This window comes from Schistocerca cancellata, chromosome 1 (genome assembly GCF_023864275.1).
Source record: "Schistocerca cancellata isolate TAMUIC-IGC-003103 chromosome 1, iqSchCanc2.1, whole genome shotgun sequence".
Taxonomy (NCBI): domain Eukaryota; kingdom Metazoa; phylum Arthropoda; class Insecta; order Orthoptera; family Acrididae; genus Schistocerca; species Schistocerca cancellata.
Window position 1 is genome coordinate 1,140,188,855 of NC_064626.1, and position 15,884 is coordinate 1,140,204,738.

Consider the following 15,884-nt stretch of genomic DNA (forward strand, 5'->3'; position numbering starts at 1 on the left):
TAGAACATGTGCCTTTACGACACAACATGTGGTTCATACACGATGGAGCTCATGCACATTTCAGTTGAACAACAGATTCGGTGACCGATGGATTGGTAGAGGCGAACCAATTCCATGGCGTCCACGCTCTCCTGACCTCAACCCTCTTGACTTTCATTTATGGGGGCATTTGAAAGCTCTTGTCTACGCAACCCCGGTACCAAATGTAGAGACTCTTCGTGCTCGTATTGTGGATGGCTGTGATACAATACACCATTCTCCAGGACTGCATCAGTGCATCAGGGATTCCATGCGACGGAGGGTGGATGCATGTATCCTCACTAATGGAGGACATTTTGAACATTTCCTGTAACAAAGTGTTTGAAATCACGCTGGTACGTTCTGTTGCTGTGTGTTTCCATTCCATGATTAATGTGATTTGAAGAGAAGTAATAAAATGAGCTCTAACATGGAAAGTTAGCGTTTCTGGACGCGTCCACATAACATACTTTCTTTCTCTGTGTGTGAGGAATGTTTCCTGAAAGTTTGTCCGTACCTTTTGTAACACACTGTATAGTCTTTCTTACCAGTTACAAGTGCAGTTCATCAATTTGATAGTTATAAAGCAAATTTCTAGCAATAAGATGGTAAACTATTAAATGTGATGTAGAACTTGAATTGTTGCAGTGCTGATTTAAAGCTGGTCTAGAAAGGCTCATTAATCTACAATACTGAAAACTTGAATGAAACTGTGGAAAGTCAGCAATGTAGGAAAAGACAGATTGCTACTTACTGTAAAGGAGACACATCAAATTATGGGTAGTCACAATTAAAAGACACTTACATATAGTTTTTGGCCACAGCCTTCATCAGTAAAAGAGAGACACACACACACCATTCACATACACATGCAAGCGCATACACGACCACCAACTCCAGCATCTCAGGCCAGAATGCAACATCATGTGGGATGCAAGCAGCCATCTGGAGGTGGTGAGAAAGGGGAAGGGGAAGGGGAAGGGATAGTAGTGTGCTGGTGGGGAGACAGACAAATGCTGTCTGGTGGAGTGTGCAGGGTTGATGGCCAGGGAGTGCAGAAAAAAGGAGCAAACCAGGAGAGGGGCAGGGAAAGACAGGTAGATGCGTTTGCAGAGGGCTATAAACAGGGTGAGAGATCAGGGGAAGAGATGATAGGACAGAGAGGGTAGAAACAGTTGGGTTGAGGCCGGGATGATTACAGAAGCGGAGAATGTGTTGTAAGGATAACTCCCATTTGCACAGTTCAGAAAATCTGGTGATGGAGGGGAGGATCCAGATGGCCCGTGTTGTGAAGCATCCATTCAAATCAAGCTTGTTATTTTCAGCTGGTGTTGTGCCACAGGGTGGTCTACTTTGCTCTTGGCCACAGTTTCCGGTGGCCGTTCATTCTGGTGGACAGCTGGTTGGTACTGATACCAATATAAAAAGCTGTGCAATGACTGCAGCAGGGCTGGTAAATGACATGGCTGCTTTCACAGGTGGCCTGGCCCCTGATGGGGTAGGATAAACCTGTGACAGGATTGGAATAGGAAGTGCTGGGTGCATGGATTGGGCAGGTTTTACACCCGGGTCTTCCAAGGGATATGATGCTTGTGGCAAGAGGGTGGGATTGGGGGTGGCATAGGGATGGACTAGGATGTGGAAGTTGAGTGGTGAAGGAAGGCCACTTTAGGAGGGGTGGGAAGTGTCTCGGGTAGGATACTGCCACAGTCACAACTTTTTATTTGTAATGAACTAAATGTGCTCGCTATTGACAGGAAGTCGGGATTCGACTTCCAGTGAGGCACAAATTTTCAGTAGGTAGTACATGTACACCTAACACAACCGAAGCCAAGTTCCTCGCATTCAACGAATTTTTTTTTTATTTAATTTTAGATGCCTATCTTTTGTTAACAATGACTGTTAATCCAGACATGCAAATTACAGTGCCGGTCTATTTTCTGAATATTTTGGTGGAAGGGACCTGTGGTTTCTGGTGGTTCATTACAGAATAGTAATGTAATTATGATTAATCAGTTTTCACTGAAATTACTCTTGTTTCTCTGAAAGTGTCTTCATAACAACGAAAAAGCTTGTAATACACAGTCAGCAAAAAGGACAACATAAACACTTGCACTGTTGTGCAGATAAGTTTATAGCCATACAGATGCAAGGGTAAATGTGGACAAAATCTCTCTCTCTCTCTCTCTCTCTCTCACACCCACACCCACCCACCCACCCACACACACACACACACACACACACACACACACACACACACAGCACATCTTCCAATTCCTATATCAGCTCTTGTGAACAGATGATCCAGGGATGCGGAGATAATCAGCTATGGCCTAATCAAAGGAACCACTCAGACAGATCAAATTCCTAGATAGAATAATATATAAAATAAAAGAAAGGCAACCGTCACCCATAGCTGACTGATGTGTGGTGCATAGTAACATATAAAAGAAAACAGTCCTTACACTGGCTTTTGAGTTCTTGTTCTGTCTCTAGAATAAGTACACACATTCCCACACATATCCGCAGTCCAAAACAAATTGTGTAACTGCTGAAAACACATCTTGCAAAAGAATGACTGGACATTAACAAAAATACTATGCTGAAATGATATTCTACAAATATGGGAAATGAAATCAAACAATGAAAACTCCAGATCAGAATAACAACAATATAAGGAGTAGAACAGATTGCTACTCACCATAAAGATGACCTGCTGTGTTGCAGACAGGCACAATGAAAAGACTATTACACATGCAGCTATGGGTCAGAGCCTTCTTCAGGAAAGAAACATGAACAAGCACACCTCACACACATCCGGCCACCACCACTGGCAGCTCCGACCGGAGAGCTCTTTGCGAAGGAAGGTTTCAGCTGAAAGCTCAGTGTGTAGCAGTCTTTTCATTGTGCCTGGCTGAAACTAACTGAGTCTTCTTTATGGTGACTAGCAAACTGTCCTATTCCTAATTTTGTAAGTGACTAAGTTTTGTAATGTACAGTACCTGTAAGTATAATCAATAGTACTCGGAAGACACAAGAACCTTGAATTAGTTTTGAACTGCTTCATTGTCTTCCATGAAGATTGTAAGACATCTGACTATGACTTAATTGTCTATTATTGTTATTCTGTACCACAGGTATTGCTGCTTACTGAGTAAGACTATCAACAAGGATTCACTCACTCACATACCATGTGTTCCATGGATCTCTTATAACATCAAGGACATGGATGTAATCATAATATAAATTTCCATAGAGGCTTGCCATAAGCTCATGCCATGCTCTACTATATTGTTATAAGGGTTAAAAAACTAATTTCTTACATAATTAAAAAAAAACTGAATACTTTGGTTTGATAATTTTCCATATTCCGCTGCTATTTGTCTGCTCTTGATGTTTAAGAACTGTGTGAGTATATTGATGGCCATGTTCAGTCATTGTTCATGCACACATATTTGGCAACAAACGTTGCTATAATTTTCATATGGTATAACTGATCACCCAAAGAATGAGGCAAATTTCACTGCCAAAAATTCATACAGAACCAGTAAATTCACCTAGTAGAACATCTGAGAAGAAATTACACTACTGGCCATTAAAATTGCTACACCGAGAAGAAATGCAGATGATAAACGGGTATTCATTGGACAAATATATTATACTAGAACTGACATGTGATAACATTTTCATTCAATTTGAGTGCATAGATCCTGAGAAATCAGTACCCAGAACAACCACCTCTTGCCGTAATAACTGTCTTGATACGCCTGGGCATTGAGTCAAACAGAGCTTGGATGGCGTGTACAGGTACAGCTGCCCATGCAACTTCAACGTGATACCACAGTTCAACAAGAGTAGTGACTGGCGTATTGTGACGAGCCAGTTGCTTGGCCACCATTGACCAGACGTCTTCAATTGGCGAGAGTCGAACATTTTCTGTATCTAGAAAGGCTCGTACAGGACCTGCAACATGCAGTCGTGCATTATCCTGCTGAAATGTAGGGTTTAGCAGGGATCGAATGAAGGGTAGAGCCACAGGTCGTAACACATCTGAAATGTAACATCCACTGTTCAAAGTGCCGTCAATGCGAACAAGAGGTGACCGAGACATGTAACCAATGGTACCCTATACCATAATGCCGGGTGATACGCCAGTATGGCGGTGACAAATACACGCTTCCAATGTGTGTTCACTGCAATGTTGCCAAACACGGATGCGACCATCATGATGCTGTAAACAGAACCTGTATTCATCCGAAAAAATGACGTTTTGCCATTCGTGCACCCAGGTTCATCGTTGAGTACACTATTGCAGGCACTCCTGTCTGTGATGCAGTGTCAAGGGTAACCGCAGCCATGGTCTCCGAGCTGATAGACGATGCTGCTGCAAACGTCCCCATCTGTTGACTCAGGGATCGAGACGTGGCTGCACGATCCGTTACAGCCATGCGGATAAGATGCCTGTCATCTCGACTGCTAGTGATATGAGGCCGTTGGGATCCAGCACGGTGTTCCTACCTGCTGAACCCACTGATTCCATATTCTGCTAACAATCATTGGATCTCGACCAATGCGAGCAGCAATGTCGTGATACGATAAACCGCAATTGCGATAGGCTACAATCCGACCTTTAACAAAGTCGGAAACGTGATGGTACGCATTACTCCTCCTTACATGAGGCATCACAACAACGTTTCACCAGGCAACGCCGGTCAACTGCTGTTTGTGTATGAGAAATCGATTGGAAACTTTCCTCACGTCAGCACGTTGTAGGTGTCGCCACCGGTGCCAACCTTGTGTGAATGCTCTGAAAAGCTAATCATTTGCGTATCACAGCGTCTTCTTCCTGTCGGTTAAATTTCGCATCTGTAGCACATCATCTTTGTGGTGTAGCAATTTTAATGGCCAGTAGTGTAAATTCCAGAATCAACCTAGGAAAATCTCTGATCATACTGATTACTATTGAAGGACAACAATTAATATGTACTACATGAATGGAGGTCTGTACACAGTTAACATTGTTTCTTACATATTTAACAGAGACTTGACCACTTAGAATACAAATATTCAGATTATTTATGGAATGATTTGCTACATAGGGAAACTGAAGGAATTGAAAGAAGATCAAAGTGCTGTTATTTTTCCCTCTTCCATCAGCAACATACAAATAGTTCTGAAAGTGGCAGACTATCACAGCATCAAACTGTGGTACCCACAGGTATATGTTGAGTTGGGTAAGTACCTGGCCAATAATATCTGAAGAACTGTTACCCAGATAACAAAAGACTGCTCAGTTGAACTTCGGTTGTACTATCACTGAAGTTATATGGGTTGCCTTGTATCTTATGTTAGAAAATCACCCATTTAATGTAAAAACTGTCAGATGAGAGAACTACATGCAGTACACTAAACTGGGAGTTCATATTATTTTAAATAGTGTGTCAATGTTTATAACAGTGTTCTGGTTTCATATACAGGGTACTGTGACTAGAATCTGACAAAGATTGGCAAGAATGCACAGAGGCCAGATGTCAGAGTTGTCACCGGCGCCTCACCGAAGACGACGACAAAGAATGGACAAGTGTGGGTTGAATGAGAAAAAAACAAGTCCAGCAGGTAACTAAGGCTTAGCAAGGTGGGAAATGAGAACAGTGCGTTACAGTTAGCAATACAAGCGCGAGGCGAATACACCGTTGAAGGTGGAGCTGCTGCGTAGGGAGCGTAATACTACTGCTGTGAGCATTAACTGGCTGGTGAGATGGGTGTGGCCTTATGACACATTGAGGACAGTGCTGTGACTGGCAAGGCTAACACTCGTAGTTTTAACAGTGCTGCCTATTGGCCGAGACCGAATTCCACGCCTTCCAACGGGCCTTCAAAGTCGCTGGACTGGGATATCAGAAGGGACGTCTCTAAATAATGTCTCTGTGAAACTAAATCTCTCTCTAATTAAAACTGATAGAAATAAATTTTGTGAATAATATGTCAGAAAGTAGTGAATAACTTAGCAGTGCTTCCATTTTTTGCAGAATGTAAACAGACATGGCAGTACCGTTTGAAGAAAGGAGGTGGGTGTTGGGACACCACCACCTTCACAGTTACCAGTTATAAGAATAGAAGACAAGTCTGAAGTCACTGGAAAGGTGCACATTTGTGAGAAAGGGATGTTGAGCAGATGACAAAATTATTGATGCAGTGATTGAGACGGACGTAGTGATGGAAGCCTTACATTCTGAAACTTCTGCGTACTCTAAACGAGGATGATCCCCGCAGACAAAATTAATTTTGCGAGTGTTTCATCAATGTGGGTGAATAAGATGGACATTTCCAAGATCTAATTCTTTGGTCACATGAAGTCATCTTTAAACATATTGTAACAATTAACTGCCATAATTGCCTGTACTGGTCTAATGAAAATCCATATGTAACTGAAGCAAGGCACTTTACTCTACCAGGAATATCAGCGTGGTGTGGTTTGTCGTCTGGAGGATCAATCGGGCCAAATTTTCTTAAAGAGATTGTCATGGGTAACAATATGAAACAATATGTTTATAAATGGGAGGAAACTAATGCAGATGCAGGTGTATTCCAGTATGACAGGCAATACGAGAATTATCAGAAAGTACGGGAACTAAGTCCAACATGGGGAATCCACACTGAAAATATTAGTTGAAGAATAATTTTTGACGTAATCTTAGTGAGGAAAATGTTAATACAGTAAATGAAAATCTATTATTAAGAAATCGTGTGGTGCTTCCTGTGGCCATATACAAAGGCTGGATGTTTAAGTTTCAGAGGAAGCCATTAGATGTATTGCGAAAACTATCATCAAGACAGTTAAGTAGAGATGAATTCAAATCCCTCAGTGTATTACCTGCCCCATGATTGCATATACGTGAAATAATTGTAACCCCAAAAATACATAGCATGGCTTTTTCGAAAGAGAAACACCAGACTGTAAGACTACAATGATCTTCCCTTGGTGGGGGGATCACAGTCATATACAATGTTTTGAAAGACATTTCTGCCATTTGACTATTAATTGTTCATTTATTTTACATAATCATGATTTTTGATTTGTAGCCAAAATATTAAAATAAGTCTGATCTTTGCTGTTAAATATGCCATACTAAATGTCCGATGAAGGCATGTTGGAGGCAGGGCAGACTTAGTTTAATATTACAACCTGAGTATGGCTCAAAGATGAAATCATGATTGTATAATATAAATGAACAATGAACAGTTTAGCTGACAGAAAAAGACTTTAAAAAAATAATACTATAAGTGCAGGTTAACACTACATAGATTAGATTTTTTTTAGATTAGATTTACTTTCATTCCAATTGATCCATAGTGAGGAGGTCCTCCAGGATGTGGAACATGTCAGAAAAACAACAATACATGACAAATATTTACAACTAAAACAAATAAGCTAATGTACCATTCCACAGGTCCCAAGTGGAATGATCGTCATTTTTTAATGAACACTAAGAGTCATTTTACAAATACTAATGCACTGAATTTAAAATTAAAAGTTTTTTATTTATTTATAAGGTAATAAACATGTAATACAACTACTGTAATACTTATTTACAATGAACACATTACTGCACTGAAATGGTGCAGAAGTTAGATTATACTTACACACACACACACACACACACACACACACACACACACACACACAAATTATCAGTGAACACATTACTGCACTGGAATTGTGCAGAAGTTATGTTGTACTTATATACAAATCAGTTGGTTTTACTAAGAAATTCATCAATGGAGTAGAAGGAGTTGGCCACCAATAAATCCTTTAGGCTTCTCTTAAACTGAATTTCATTGGTTGTTAAGCTTTTTATGGCTGCTGGCAAGTTATTGAAAATGTGTGTTCCTGAATAAAGCACACCTTTCTGTACAAGACTAAGTGACTTTAAATCCTTGTGAAGATTATTCTTATTTCTAGTATTGATTCCATGAATTGAGCTGTTGGTTTGAAAAAGTGATATATTTTTAATGACAAATTTCATTAAGGAATAAATATATTGGGAAGCTGTAGTTAGTATCCCTAGTTCCCTAAACAGGCTTCTGCACGATGTTCTTGAGTTCACACCACATATAATTCTTACTGCACGTTTTTGTGCCCGGAAAACTTTAGCTTGGCTTGATGAATTACCCCAAAAAATAATCCCATATGACATTATGGAATGAAAGTAAGCATAGTATGCCAGCTTTTTCATTTTTATATCCCCCTATGTCTGACAAAATTCGCAGAGATTTGTTAAGACGCTTCAGCAGTTCTGTGGTGTGCTCCTCCCAGTTGAATTTATTATCAAGCTGTAATCCCAAGAATTAACACTGTCCATTTCTTCTATCTTCTTGTTATCGTATGTTAGACATATACTCTTGGGACACCCCTTACAAGTTCTGAACTGCATGTAGTGTGTTTTTTCAAAGTTTAGTGACAAAGAATTGGCTAGGAACCAGTGATTAATGTCCACAAATATTTTATTGGCTGATCTTTCTAAGACTACAGTTGATTTGCTATTTATTGCAATGTTTGTATCATCAGCAAACAAAACAAACTTGGCATCTGGTAATGTTACTGATGAAAGGTCATTGATATACACAAGGAAAAGTAAGGGCCCCAAAATGGAACCTTGTGGGACCCCACATGTAATTAGTTCCCAGTTGGATGATGCCTGATAGCTTGATACATGTCTCTTTCCTAATAACACCCTTTGTTTCCTGCCAGTGATATAAGATTTGAACCATTTTGCAGCATTTCCTGTTACACTATAATATTCTAGTTTACTTAAAAGGATATTGTGATTTACACAGTCAAATGCCTTTGACAGGTCACAAAATATACCAGTTGCCTGCAATTTTTTGTCTAATGAATTAAGCACATTTTCACTGTAACTGAAGATAGCCTTCTCAATATCAGAACCTTTTAGAAATCCAAACTGTGACTGTGACAGTATGTTATTTGAGATAAGATGGTTATAAAGATGACTGTACATTACTTTTTCGAAAATTTTTGAGAATGCTGGCAACAGTGAAATTGGGCGGAAATTTGATGCTATTTCTTTATCTCCCTTCTTAAACAGTGGCTTAACTTCAACATATTTCAGCCATTCAGGAAATATTGCACTGATAAACGACTGGTTACACAGATAGCTTAATATGTTACTTAGCTCAGAATCACATTCTTTAATTAACTTTGTTGATATTTCATCATACCCACTAGATGTTTTTGATTTTAAAGATTTTATGATGGACATTATTTCTGTTGGGGTAGTGAGGGTCAAATTCATATTATGGAAGTTACTTGAAATGTCTGGTCTAAGGTAATCCATAGCAGCATCTACCATACCTGACAACCCCATCTTTTCAGTAACAGTTATAAAATGTTTGTTAAAAAGTTCTGCAACACTATACACATCTGTCACCAATGTATCATTTACTCTTAATGCTATTTGTTCCTCTTCATGTCTGGTTCTACCGGTCTCCTCCTTCACTATATCCCATATTGTCTTTATTTTGTTATCTGATATGACTATCTTTTCCTTGTAATATATTTGCTTTGACATCCGTATTACAGTCTTTAATATTTTGCAGTATTTCTTATAATGTGCTATAGCATCAACATTGGAAATGTTGCGGATTGACAGATACAGTTTTCTTTTTGTTTTACAAGATACCCCTATTCCTCGAGTAATCCATGGCTTCTTTGTAGACTTTGCTCTAACCTTGGTAAGTTTTGGGGGAAATCAGTGTTCAAATAAGGTAAGCACTTTATTAGCAAAAATGTTATATTTTTCATTCATGCCATGAGCACTGTAATCATCAGTCCAGTGAATGTCTCTGAGGAGTGTCCTAAAATAATCAATTTTTGGCTTACTGATTACCCTCTTGAGCTCAGATTTAACAGATTTTATATCCTGTTCAGTATTAATATTTAACAGAAGGAACTGCATGTCATGGTCTGAGAGGCCATTGACTATTGGTTTTGTAATATAATTATGTTCATTGGACTTTTCTATAAAGATATTATCAATGGCTGTTTGTGAGCAAGTGGCTATCCTAGTGGGGAACTTTACTGTGGGAATTAAGTTGAATGATAGTGTTACTAACTCAAATAAGTTCTTATTGGGAGAGTCTTTAAGGAAATCTACATTGAAATCAGCAGCAACCACTATTTCTTTGTTTTTGGTTGTTAAATGGGCCAGTACAGCTTCAAGGTGGTTTACAAACAGATTAAAGTTACCTGCAGGTGCTCGATATACACTTAATATTATGAAAGATTTTTTGTGAAAATCTAATTCTGTTGCACATGCTTCCATATGCTGTTCTAGGCAAAATTTATGAATGTCTATGTTCTTAAATTTATGACAGTTCCTGATGAATGTGGCAACTCCTCCTTTCTCCATTTCTGATCTACAAAAGTGAGATGCTAACCTAAACCCTGTAACACTTGAAAGTTCTATACCAGTGGTCACATGATGTTCAGAGAGGCAGATTATGTCAGCTGGGTTTGAAGACTCTAATTCATCTATGCAGATAGTTAATTCATTAATTTTATTTCTCAGTCCTCGAATATTTTGATGCAATAAAGATAGCTGACATTTCACATTGACTGAGTTAAAATTGGGTGGAGTTAAAATATCTGCTGACAGTTGAAAATTCTTAACCAATGGCTGTTTATGCTGATGTAATAAGTTGGAATTATGTTTTTTTATTTCTTTCTCAAACTGAAGGTTTGTCTCAGTTCTAACCTCTCTTAAAATTTGCTTTCTTTCTGTCCTCCCTACCCTAAAAAAGGGTCTTTTCTGAATCCTATAACCACTGGTATTTTACCACTCATGACAGTGCCTCCCCCCTTTAACTTTCCTGCTATTTCCCCAGCCAATTTACCCTTCCCTTTCCTGTTGAGGTGAAGGCCATGCCTAGTATAATCCCACCTACTGATAGAATCAACATGAACCACACCAATGTGTGACCCCGCACCCGACATGAGCAGCCGTTCCAGCTCCAAATTAACTCTCTTGACAGAAGAGTTCAAATGAGGTCAGTCATGGCGCCCAAGAACAGGTACAAACTCAACACTAGTATGCTTCGATGCTGATGCAATCTTCGCCAGGTCACACTCTATACTGTACCCAGGATCTCTGTCAATACTGTTACCTGCCCCACCCACTATAACCACGGTGTCTTCCTTATTGAAATCTTTGCAAAGTGATCCTAAATCCTCTGTCACCTGCTCCAGACCAGCACTAGGTTTAAAAAAATTGGTGACCTGGTATTCTGATCCTAGTTCATCCTGCAAGAGTCGGCCAACACCTCTTCCATGGGAACTACCTAACAACAACACTTTCTTTCTCTTTACTGATTTCCCTACATTCTTACTTTTCAATTTGCTGCTGAAAGTTTGTTGTGCCCTGTCTACACCTGCAACTGCTTGAGGCTCACCAGCTTCTAACTGAAGCAACAGGTCAAATCTATTTTCCACATTCACCATAAAGCTGTCAGACAAAGTTCTAGGCCTGTTCCTCCTGTTGCCTGTTGCCACTTCCCACTTCTCTTTACCCTTCTCCCTCCTTAACCTGTCAAGATCTCCCCTGGCCTTGTCTAACTCAGCCTGAAGGGCAGCAATTTTCCCCTCCTGTTCCAGTATCTTCCTATCTCTACTACAAATCCTACAAAACCACTGATGAGTCTCATTTACTTCCCTATTCCCACACCAATACAGTCACCCACATGGAAAAAACTACAGCACCCATCACACCAAAGCCCCGACCTAACAATTCTACGGCAAGTCAAGCACTTTTCACTCATGATAAACGTAATAGTTTATTAAGAATAAGTCAGTTAAATTACAGATAAACACGAAAATATGGTTACACAAATATGGCCTATACGCAACTGTGTGTAAACAAAAACAAAAGTGCAAAGTTTCTGAAACAACAAGTTAAACTTTATGCTACTTTCCGGAAATGCTAGTTAAATAATGAAGAGGTATGCTAAGTTAAATTGCTGGAGAGAGCAAGGAACAACTAAATGAAATTCTATAGATTTGCTGCAGCAGAACGTAAACAGAAAATATGACTGTACGGTCTTTTCGCGTTTTCTGCTATATTACGTAAAGAAAAATGAAACCTTTAATGGTACACTTAAACGGCACACTAATACACTTACTTACCACATAATCAGTACTAATCTATATGTTTTATAATCTAAAATAAATTATCTTTACGAGAACACCAAAACTCGCGCTAGTCGCCTGGCTGCAGGGCTGCCAACCTCAACCTCAACATAGAAAGCAAATACCTGAAAGAATGGAAGAGCTATTAGATGCAGACAGCATTTCCTACAACATGGTCTAGATAACAAAATTGTATTAAAGCCATATAAAATCTTTCAGGACCTGCCAGATTCGTGGGAAAACAATGCCAGACTAACCAGATGTTCCTGCAGAGGGAATTGGTTATGACTAGCAAGGAAGTGATGCAGACTAAAAAGAGGAAATACACTATGTGATCAAAAGTATCCGGACACTGCCAAAAATATATGTTTTTCATATTAGGTGCATTGTGCTACTACCTACTGCCAGGTTCTCAATATCAGTGACCTCAGTAGTCATTAGACATCATGAGAGAGCAGAACGGGGAACTCCACAGAACTTGTGGACTTTGAACGTGGTCAGGTGATTGGGTGTCGCTTGTGTCATACATCTGTATGCTAGATTTCCACACTCCTAAACATCCCTAGGTCCACTGTATCCAATGTGATAGAGAAGTGGCAACATGAAGGGACAAGTACAGTACAAAAGCGTACAGGCCGACCTCATCTGTTGACTTACAGAAACCGCTGACAGTTGAAGAGGGTCATAATGTGTAATAGGCAGACACCTATCCAGACCATCACACAGGAAATCCAAACTGCATCAGGATCCACTGCAAGTACTATGACAGTTAGGCGGGAGGTGAGAAAACTTGGATTTCATGGTCGAGCAGCTGCTCGTAAGCCACACATCACACCGGTAAATGCCAAATGATGCCTCACATGGTGTAAGGAGTGTGAACATTGGATGATTGATCAGTGGAAAAACGTCGTGTGGAGTGACGAATCACGGTACACAGTGTGGTGATCCGATGGCAGGGTGTGGGTATGGCGAATGCCTGGTAAACGTCATCTGCCAGTGTGTGTAGTGCCAACAGTAAAATTTGGTGACGGTGGTGTTATGGTGTGGTCATGTTTTTCATGGAGGGGGCTTCTACCCCTTGTTGTTTTGCATGGCACTATCACAGCACAGGTCTACATTGATGTTTTTAGCACCTTCTTGCTTTCCACTGCTGGAAGAGCAATTTGGGGATGGTGATAGCATCTTTCAACATGATTGAGCACCTCTTCATAATGCACAGCCTGTGGCAACATCCCTGTAATGGACTGGCCTGCACAGAGTCCTGAGTTAGGAATGGGATTATTTGACATCGAAGAAGATTAAACAAGGATACAGGAATCCGTGATCAGTAATCCACCGTGCCTTTCTATGCAACATTGATCTAACGAACAACAAAGTCCGTTTGCATACATTGGTAGTTGACAAACAGCTGCATCAAATCATTAGCATTGGTCATTATTCCTTTGTGCAGGTAATAAGTTCCAAAATTTTAAGAAATTAGAATGGACCTTGGTTCTTGAAACAGAAAATGTAAACAGTCACTAAAATTTGGTTTATAAAAGAACTGTGAAATCCAAAACTCTTTTAAGCTCATGACTCTGCAAGAAAATCAGTATCATTAGTAATAAGAATAGATAAGCTACAAGAGCTCAAAGAAACAGCAGTGACAATGAACACAATAGTTTGCTGAAATTACACTTGATGCTGCCTTTACCCATTCGTACAGATAATGTTTCAGTGGCACACATTCAGAAAAGTGATGTCGGCTCTGTCACACCAGGCTGAGGTAAAACATCTCAGACAGCTACTAGCATAGTCCACCAGTGTGCCAAGTTACTTTGACACATGCAATTACAACAGACTTCTACAACAAATCTCCCAAGATGCGCACAACAGGCCAAAACAGTCAGTGCGAAAATTTGGCATGTAAGTAAATCACCACTGCATTAGTTAACACCTTACTGGTAATACAGTGAGTGGGCAAATATTCATAATTCAATGCTCAGAGAGTGCATGCTGTCAGCCACACACTTGGTAAACACAATGTGCAATGCCAAGCTGTAATTTAAATGCGCAAATAATGGTGTACTGTTTGTCACTGACCTGCCACTTATGAACCTAACCAATCAACCACATTAAGAATGCAGGTAAGGAAGCTTAGTTCAAATGAAATGTCTGGCAAGGTGTCGCCATTAATCTGATGGCAGAGACGAGGTTAGGCCACCAGCTTTGGCACAATCCAGCTAACGTGCCCCACACCACGACCCACTGTGCCAACAACAGCACACTGCACTCTCAAGCATCACTGCCAGTCGGCCTCTGGTAACAGACCATTGAGTGACCAAAGATTGCTCAAAGAGGAATTAACCCCAAACGAGAGCTTCAGCTTGGCTGAGGTAATTTTGTGGCCTTTTTAGCATGTGGCATGTAGTATTGAATGCTAAACTTGGCCAAAATGAGGAACTATCCCATGTGGTGCCTGTAATGGTAGCCAACAAGCATGGATTACAAATTTCTATTTATGTTCTCCACAAATGAAGGCTGGGTGTAATAAGGCATCATAGTTATATGCCTGATGCCAACGTCGAAACAGAAAGCCAGAAACCATGTCAAGTAAATGTGGGAGTGTTGTCGCTACCTGGCCCAAAACTAGCGAAGGTAGTTGACAGAGGCTGAGTGCTCCAAGCCATAGTGGTCCTCTTACTAGGCACGAGTCACACAAATCTTGTAAAAGCATCCACTCTATGAACACAAACCTATTTTTGTCTTTTGTGTGTGAAAGGGGACCCAGATAATCAATAAATAATTCATTGACTAAACTCTCTGGTGGAATGCAGGAAACTCCGGTCAGAATTAATATCGGGTTTCTCCTACCTGCACTCCCGCGATTTACCTACCAATTCCTGTATCTCATTTCCCACCCCCTTCCAGTTTAGATGCCTCTCAATTTTTATTTTTGGTTTTTAAGTGCCCAGATTCCCACTGCATGACAGTTGGTGGAATAAGGTCAAGACAGCCAGGACCAGGCTTCTGGGGAGGCATACCTTTGATCTACTGTCACATCTCACATGGTAGCACAACAGCCCCTTTTGTAAAGAATACCCATCAACAAAACGTCCTCCCTCTACCTCCTTCCTGATACTGCCAAACTCGTGGTGCTTTCTCCTTCCTCTAGGTCACAAAACAGGGAAGGGATCTCGGTTAGGATTCAGTTAGGATGGCAAGGGCTGCTTGGGTTTCCGATACCACAGCTCTGATGGCAGCTAACAGAACCCCTGTTCACCTTTCAGCACCTCCTCCTCTTTCTCTTTCTCCCTGAACATTGGACTAAGGATGTCAGCGACCTGATTCTGTGATCCCTTAATGTGAGCAACAACAAACTGAACCGATGATACGCACACGGCCTGCTGCGCCGCCCTTCCCATTTGGCATGACTGGGCTAGAACCCAACTTGAGACTTCGTTGACAATTTCCACCTTAAAACTCCTACGTTCCAAATAGGATCTAAATATCTCCAAGATGAATAACACTGCCAGGGCCTCAGTTTTACACTCCGAGTAGTGACTTTTTGGTCTCGACAACTCCCTTGTTGCTTACGCTAATGGCCAGCACTTACCTTCTTGCTCTTGCACACAGTTGTTGCTGACGGTGTGTTTTGGGGAATTACTTGGAATCACACCACCTA